Source organism: Symphalangus syndactylus, chromosome 16 (assembly GCF_028878055.3).
Source record: "Symphalangus syndactylus isolate Jambi chromosome 16, NHGRI_mSymSyn1-v2.1_pri, whole genome shotgun sequence".
Classification (NCBI taxonomy): Eukaryota; Metazoa; Chordata; class Mammalia; order Primates; family Hylobatidae; genus Symphalangus; species Symphalangus syndactylus.
The window spans coordinates 38608186-38617408 of NC_072438.2; the positions used below are offsets into that span (position 1 = coordinate 38608186).

At 36.7% G+C, this 9223-nt stretch overlaps 1 long non-coding RNA gene across 1 annotated transcript; it reads right to left on the reverse strand.

Moving 5' to 3' along the window:
- Positions 1-7136: 7136 nt before the first annotated feature.
- On the reverse strand, positions 7137-8084 carry LOC134732686 (uncharacterized). Its single transcript, XR_010116112.1, has 2 exons — positions 7907-8084; positions 7137-7471 (listed from the first exon to the last, which is right to left on the reverse strand). It is a non-coding gene; the product is annotated as an uncharacterized lncRNA (long non-coding RNA).
- Between the last annotated feature and the right edge of the window lie 1139 nt (positions 8085-9223).

The window sequence follows — 9223 nt, forward strand, 5'->3', positions numbered from 1 at the left end:
ATAAACAAAAATGTAGATAGCTACTTTGAGGTAACGAACTATCTTTCAATCAATAGGTCAAATATATCTTTTGAAGTTATTTAAATGCATCATTAATTTTTAAAATTAAGGTCATCTTTCTCAGCCATGCTGCTTTTTTATGTAAAACAGTTTAATCTATAAAAACAAAATGTTACCAAAGTTTTTCCTATTAATATGCTTTTTTAAGAAAAGCATGAAACTGATAAATAAGAGAATTTGAGCATTAAAAAATTGCACATAAAAAATTGTTGAACTGAAGTTGTAAATACATTGTTTCTGTGCAAGACATCTCTTGTTTTAATTGAATACAATTTTCATTCTCATTCAAGTTTCCATTTTTCATGAAAATGACTTGGAAATGTTACTGCAAGAGCTGGGGCTTCATACATATAATAGATTGTTTTCAAATATATCTGCAATAATTCCTCTCACTCCTTATGTCTACTCCTTTGCAAGGTGACTTTGCTACTTACACCTCCCATAAGAAGGTGGAGGCCATATTCGGTGGCTACAGTAACAAGTTATCATAAATTTGGTGACCTAAAACAACAAAAAATTTATTCTCTGACAGTTATGGAGTCCAAAAGTCTGAAATCAAGGTGTCACCAGGGCTGTACTTCCTCTGAAAGCTCCAGAAGGAAATGTTTCTTTGCCTCTTTCAGTTTCTGGTGGCTGTCAGCATTCCTTGTGCTGGCATCACTCTTATCTCTTCCTTTGTCTTGAAATGGGGTTTTCCTCTTCTCTGTGTCTCCTCCTCTGCCTTTTATTATATAAGAACACTGGTTATTGGATTCAGGGCCTGCCTGGGGATATCCAGGATGGTATCATCACAAAAGTTAATTACATGTGCAAAGATCTTGTTTCCAAATAAGGTAATATTCAGTGTCTGGCTTTTAAGACATAGATGTGTATCTTGAGAAGCCATTATTGAAACTATTATACCACCCTTTAAATATAGGCTGGTCTTATGATGAGCGTTGATCAGTAGATTTTGGCAGAATAAGCATGGGCTTACGTTGCACTCAGCTTCTGCTTTTGTTCTTCTTGAATGCAGCCTTGAGAGTGTTATGAAAAAAAAAAATTGGTCTACTCTATTGAAGCATGAAAGCCTTATGGAACACACTCAGACTTTTTAGCAGAAGGCAATTGACCTATACCCGGCACTAACTGCCAGTTATATGAGTGAAGATATTATAGCCCATTGATATGGTTTGGCTGTGTCCTCACCAAATCTCATCTTGAATTATGGCTCCCATAATTCCCACATGTTGTGGGAGGGACCCAGAGGAGAATCATGGGGGCAGTTTCCCCCATACTGTTCTTGTGGTAGTGAATAAGTCTCACGAGTTCCAATGGCTTTATAAGGGGTTTCCTCTTTCACTTGGCGCTCATATTCTCCCTTGCCTGCCACCATGTAAGATGTGCCTTTCACTTTCTGCCATGATTGTGAGGCCTCCACAACCACGTGGAACTGTGAGTCCGTTAAACCTCTTTTTCTTTGTAAATTACAGTCTTAGGTAGGTCTTTATCAGCAGCCTGAGAACAGACTTGTACACCCATCCAGCCCCAGTCCAGTGTCTGATGACAGCCACTGTAGGTGGGAACACAAGCAAGACTAGCAGAAGAGCTGTCCAGCTAAGTGTGGCCAAAATTACAGCATAGTGAGCAAATTAGTGTGTTTTAACTTACTAAGTTTGCATCACTAAGTTAAGTATCAGTAGATAATGGTTACAGAAATTAATACTTAGATATAGGATATTGCCATAACAAAATTTCCAAACAAGGGGCATGGCTTCAAGGGAAATAATGGTAATAGGCTGGAAAAATGGCAAGGTTGTAGACAGGGAAAACAAATTGTCAGTGGGCACTTGAAAACTAGTGAGAAAACTTCTAATAGAAGCTGGAAAACTGGGGACTTACGTTATGGAGTCATGAAAAAAACTGGCAAAACTATTTGTAGTAAATTGAAAAATGCACATTTTTTTTTCTAATGAACATGTAGATCTCACTAAGGATATTTTAAAGCCAAATGTTAAAGATGTCAGTTGATTTATTTTAGTGTGTTCTAATAATATTTTTAATGTCTTATAAAAGGATATCTGGTTTTGAAAGCACACTAGGTAATGAACATTTTGTATCAGTTACCTATTGCTGTTTAAAAAAAGAAAACCAAAGACACATAATCTTAAAACTGTTACTGTTTTTTGATGAAACACTGTCTCTACTAAAAAAATACACAAAATTAGCCAGGTGTGGCGGTGTGCACCTGTGGTCCCAGCTACTCAGGAGGCTGAGGCAGAAGAATCGCTTGGGCCCGGGAGGCAGAGGTTGCAGTGAGCCGAGATCGCACCACTGCACTCCAGCCTGGGTGACAGAGCAAGACTCTGTCTCCAAAAAAAGCACACACAAAAAAAACAAAAAAAAACTGTAACTGTTTTTGGTCAGGGTTCTATGGGTCAGCTTGGATTTGGCTCACCTAGGCAATAGTTCTCTCTCTTTTTTTTTTTCCTTTCTTTCTTTTTTTTTTTTTGCCAAGGCTAATTTATGCAACTGTAAATTTGACGGCTTTACAAGGATTCAATACTCTAAGATGGTCTCACTCATATGTCTTGAAGCTGGTGCTGGTGAGCAGCCAGTTGCTCTGGAAGGCCCTACACGGGTCAACTTGCTTCTCCTTCATGTACTTTCTTATTCTCCATTAACCGTGTTAGGTCTTCTTTAATTTTTTTAAATTATACTTTAAGTTCTAGGGTACATGTGCACAACGTGCAGGTTTGTTACATATGTATACATGTGCCATGTTGGTGTGCTGCACCCATTAACTGGTCATTTACATTAGGTATATCTCCTAATGCTATCCCTCTCCCCTCCACCAACCTCAAGACAGGCCCTGGTGTGTGATGTTGCCCACCCTGTGTCCAAGTGTTCTCAAGGTTCAATTCCCACCTATGAGAGGGCTTCTATCTATGGTGATCTCAGGGCAAGTTTCCAAAAAAGTAGAATAAAAGCTGTGTATTAGTCTGTTCTCATTCTAAAGATACTACCTGAGACTGGGTAATTTATAAACAAAAGAGATTTAATTGACTCACAGTTCCACATAGCTGGGGAGGCCTCAGGAAACTTACAATCATGTTGGAGGGCAAAGGGGAAGCAGGCACCTTCTTCACAAGGTGGCAGGAGAGAGAGAAAGAAAGAGGGAAGCACCAGACACTTATCAAACAACTAAATCTCGTGGGAACTCCCTCATTATCATGAGAACAGCATTGGGGAAAATGCTCCCATTATCCAATCACTTTCTACCAGGTCCCTCCCTCAACACATGAGGATTACTATTTGGATTACAATTGGGATTACAATTTGAGAAGAGATTTGGGTGGGGACACAGCCAAACCATATAAAGCTACAAGATCTCTTGGCAACTAGGCTCAGAAGTTGCAAAATATCACTTCTGTTGGTTTAAACTGACTTGCATTTCTTTGGAAATAAAGTACATATGATTAATAAAAACCTAAATTATGCTCTTTAGAAAAACTACTGCTTCAACAAATTTACTAACTATATTTGGGGTAGAACACAGAGACACACTGTAAAGTTCATTTCCTTCATCTGAATGACAACATGCCTATTAGGATCCTCAATGACTTAAAGTGGCATTGAATTTCCTTAATTTATTTGAATACGTTTCTTTTACACTCCCATTTCCTCAAAGTTCCTCTTTTAAATTTTTCAACTACGATCTCAGTTGAAAATATAATTTTAAGAATACTCTGCTTTTAAAAAGAACAAAAAATTACACAACAAATGTATTTTCAAATATTTATGTGAAATATTGAATATTCGATTGTTAACAGGAAGTTTGATAAAGTTAATTGTCAAAGTGTTTTGAATTGATTTGTGTATGTGTGCGTATGCATGTATGCATGTGTGCATGAATGTGGGTGTGCCTGTGTGTTGTTATGAAAAAAAACAACAACACTAGTTCACAAATGATGAAGTAAAAAATTCCAGTTGTGTTGGGCTCCTGTTTTCAAGATCATTTTATTGGGGTTAAGTGTAGGAACTAGAATTGGCTATGACAACCAGTGAAATAGCAGAACTCATTTTGGCCGAATCGAGACTGTAGTACTAAGAACACTGTTATGTGATTCTTTGACAGCATAAAATTACCCAATCTTTCAGTACCTGACTGCACGTAAGTATCAGTATATGCGTGAGGAAAAGAAGGATAAAATTAACTAAACTAGGAAAGTAGGTTTCTGCAGTTTTGTTCACCTATTTGTAGTGTAAAAATAAACAAACACATAAAATAAAACTGTTTCCCCTTAGATCTGTGAGTAAAACTGATATTGCTTGAAGATTATTTATGAAGATGATGTGACTTTTTTTACTCCCAGGATAGCCTCTGAATATCTGTTTCTAGCACACCACAGTTTGAGGACTGCAGCTTTAGAAGATACTTCTGGGCTGTGGTCTCCTTGGGATACCTGGCCACAGAGAAATTACAACATGGAGATTCATTTTAGAGGGTAACATAAATACAGGATCATGAACCCAAACCCAGAATTGAGTAAAAAGCAAATACGAGTGTCAAAAGTCAAGCAGGGCATCAACTGTAACGACAGCAACAGATACAATAGCAGTGGAGGCAGTCTTCTTTTGTAGCTAAATATAGATGTTAAGATTAAGTTATGGTTAACCCATCTTCTGAGATTTATATTACATTGGCTTAATTACCCCACTTCTATTCTCTGGACAATCTCATTCTCTTCCTGGATTTCTGTGCATTCTTAGGGGCTTGCATTCTTGTGAAACCAAACCCAATTGCATATAGCCTTCTGTTTTAATTTCCTATTGAAACTATAATAAATCACTACAAACATAGTGACTTGAGAAAACACATATTTATTATTTTGCAGTTCTGGGGGTCAAATGTCTCACAGGGATGAAATAAAGGTGCAGGCAGGCCTGCACTCTTTTCTGGAGGCTCCAGAGAAGAGACAGTTTCTTGCGGTTTTCAGCTTCTAGAGACAATCCACATTCCTTGGTTCTTTGTTCCCTTTCTCCATCTTCAAAGCCGGATGAAGAGGATTGAGATCTTTTCATATTGTATCACTATGATGTCCTACTCAGCCTCCTTTTTCCACTTTAAATGAGCATTGTCATTACATCAAGTCTGCCCAGACAATCAATTTTAAGGGCAGCTAATTTAGCAACATTTATTCTATCTGCTACTTTAATCATTCTTTGCCATGGAAAGTAAAGAGTGATTAAGGTAGCAGACAGAATAAATGTTATTATGTTTTGTAACATCGTATACATTTGTTAATTATATAACATATATAAATGTCATATAAATATAATCTTTTATATCAGGCTCAGCATATTAGAATGTGGATGTATTTGAAGGACCATTATTCTTCCTAACTCATCTTCCATGGCTGTTTTCGTATGCTAGATATTGCCATATTTAGACCTTAGCCATCTGTCTCCGATTTCCATGAGGCACTTACAGATATAAAAGACATGATTGCTGGGGTGACAGTTTACGGTAATAAACCAAACTACCTAAGACATTAACTTTTTTTTTTTTTGACGAAATCTCGCTCTGCTGCCAGGCTGGAGTACAGTGGCGTGATCTTGGCTCACTGCAACCTCTGCCTCCCGGGTTCAAGAGATTCTCCTGCCTCAGCCTCCTGAGTAGCTAGCACCACAGGTGAACGCCGCCACGCCCAAGTAATTTTTGTATTTTTAGTAGAGACAGGGTTTCCCCATTCTGGCCAGGATGGAACATTAACTATTTTTGTTTTAGCAAAGTTACCTCATGCCAACAGAAAAATATTTATTTGTTTTACTCTGATATGGTAGCAAGAACAGGACCTTAATCCTTTAATAATTCAGAAATGAGGAAATTACAGGGAAACTATGAGAAGAAACATGGTGCCATATAATTACCATTTTGAACAAACATTCCTGGCAGCTGGGGAACGTGCCTCAATCCTAAAGGGGAGGATCTGGATTACAGCCACGGAGGGGTGCCTGTTCCCTAGTCAGATTGGTGGGAACAGAAACTAGATGCTTGGAGCATTCTCACAAAATTTCCATTATTCAACCATATGAAAAACCTCCCTTGGCGTTAACTCCCATCTGAGTCTAAGTCATATTTGTTGAAGTGCTGATATTATTTAGTTGGCAGCCATCTTGACAGTGAAGGAGATTTGATAATGTGACATCATATTAGATTACACTTCAAATAATGATGTAGGCTGATCCTTGGTTTTGTTCTTAATCAATAGAACACTATTTTTGGCAGTGGACCAAGACCTAGGGTATACATAATTATTAGTTAAACAGTCATGGTAATTCCCTTCCCATTTACCAATAATTGTCTTATTTTGGTGGGGATGTGACTCAATTTATAACCAGTGTCCAAAAAAAAAAAAAAGAACTTCAGAAAAATTAAATTTTACAGAGTTTATTTGAGTGAAGAATAATTCATGGATTGGGCAGCACTCAGAGCCAGAAGAAGTTCAGAGAGCTCACCTAGCAGTGAGAGCAGCAAGCTTTTATAGGCTGAACATGGAAGAAAAATAGAAAAGTTTCCTGATTGGCAGGAAAGCTAGGCATCTGTCTTATTTGGGTATGCTATGATGAGGTATTTTCCTTATTTCAACATGGTTTGATTAGTTGGCTGCCTGTGACTGGCTGAAACTGTGCTGTTTGTGACTGGATGAAACTGTGCTGTTTGTGACTGGATGAAACCTGATTAGTGGTTACAAAAAAATGTACTTCTAAGTTCAGTTTTGGTTTACATGCTATGTTAAGTTGTGGTTTCTTATGTGTGAACTCAAAGTATGGAGACAGCGTCAGACTAATGGTCTCTTGGTTATTTAATTTACCACCACCAAAGACAATTTTTCCTTCTGATCTTATCCTTTCTGTTTTCAGTGATATCTGATAAGAACGTTTGATCATAGAAAGTGCAATGGCCGTCTTTCAACTATAAGGTTCTACAATCTTCTGAGGACAGTGGACAGGGAAAGATGAGAAGAGACAGTCCTTGATTATGAAGCTGAGCCACTGGATGAAGACTGGAACTGACACTGCTGAACTTGTCATTTGTTTTACTGAGAAAATAAATGTCTTTATTGTTCAACCTGCTTTTATTTGGTATTCTGAAAATGCCACCAAAGCATAAGAAATACTGCAAAGTTGCACTTAAAACAACCAAAACACATCATAAAAATTTAAAATGTAGAATTTTGAACAAGTGGAAGAAGCTGCCTTACTCTGCTTGTAACCCGGATGACTTGAAGAATACAAACTTTTTACTCTCACTTCTTGAAGCTGGGAAGTCCAAAATCAGGGTGCTGGCCTATTTGGTTGCTTGTGAGGGCTTTCTTCTTGGCTGGCAAAAGGTGTTCATCTTCCTGTGTGCTCACATGGTCTTTCCCTGGTGTGTGTACTCAGAGAGATGAGAGAGAAAGAGAGAGAGAAGAGAGAGAGAGTAAGCTCTCTGGTGTCTCTTCTTAGGAACATGATTTAACCTTAATTACTCTGTAAAGGTGCCATCTCCAAATACAGTCACAGTGGAGGTTAGGGCTTCAACATATGGCTTTTTGGGGCAAACATAAATATTCAGTTCATAGCAGAAGCTAAATATAATAAATGCTATATAATTAAATATAGTAAGTTTATGATATAACCAAATATGTAAATTATGCATATATATATAATGTATCTCATTTATTATAGTAGATGATGTAGTAAAGTGATGTATTGTATACATGTATATTATATAGTTTTCTAGAGACAGGGTCTCATTCTGTCACCCAGGCTGTTGCATAATCTAGCTCACTGCAACCTCAAGCTCAAACCATTCACTCACCTCAGTCTGCCAAGTAGCCAAGATTATTACAGGTGCATGCTACCAAACTCAGATATGGAAAAAAACCTTTTGGTAGAGACAAAGTTTTGCTATGTTGTTCAAAGTGGTCCCAACTCCTGGTCTCAAGCAATCTTCCCTCCTTCCAAAGCACTGGGATTATAGGCATGAACCACCGTGCCTGCAGAATATATAATATACTTTACATATAATATATGATATATAGCATGTTAGGTGTAACAGATAAGATATTATATAGAAAAGGTTATAGGTTATATAATCTACTATTATATAAATATATATAGTAAATAAAATATAGAATCATATTCCTATGTTTTAACCTCCTTTTAAACTTAAAAATATGTTGAAAATTTTCCAATTTAATAAACATTTTATTTTTATCATAAAGTTTATGTATTTTGTTACTAAAAATAATGGTAGAATGAAAATTACTGTACATACACTTCATTCATATCTCTGAATATTATTTCCTTGCTGCGAATTCCTAGAAATAAAATGATATTTTTTAAGAATTTTGAAACATTATCTAATTTCTTTCAGGAAGAAAAAATATACAAAAGCATTAATGATATTGGAAATTAGCAACTTCCTGCCCCCATGAAAATACTAATATTTTCATTATCTTTGACCTTTCAGTTTCACAGCAATAAGATTGTAACCACATTTTTGCTTGCATTACTTTAGTAACTGTGACTTTTAATTGAATTTCATTATATAGGTTGCTATTTTTCTTTCAATTTTAAAAATAAAAATGTTTGTTCTTTTTATTTAGCATGGGAAATGGCAGCAGGCTTTCTGAAATGTTTAAAGGCCGGGCTGTTGCCTTACTGTTGCTGGTGAGCTTGACTCAGGGACAAGTACAACCTGTTATTTGTAAACCTTCCCTTGAACAGAAGAACATGATATTATTTGTATAACTTCACCTGGCAAGTGATGTAAACCTGACTATAAAAATGCAGAGCATAATAAGAATTGGCTGTTTTTTTCACTCTGGCAGGAACAACAATCATTCCCACCACTGCCCCCTTCCAAATAGCACATTGTATGAATTCGAAAAAGCAGCCCCTTCTTCAGGACACATCACTGCCTGCAATCTGCCAGCAAACTGTCAAATTTGCAAATCTGTAACAAACAAATGTCCAAGCATTGTAAAAGTGAATTTTGTCCCTTAGAATTGTGTCATACACAATTTACACATATAAGGACTAATTAAGCGTATCAACACTTTGGTAAAACATAGGTTTCAAAGTATTCTCAGAGTTTTTTTGTCTTTTATTTTCATTTGTGTATATATATATT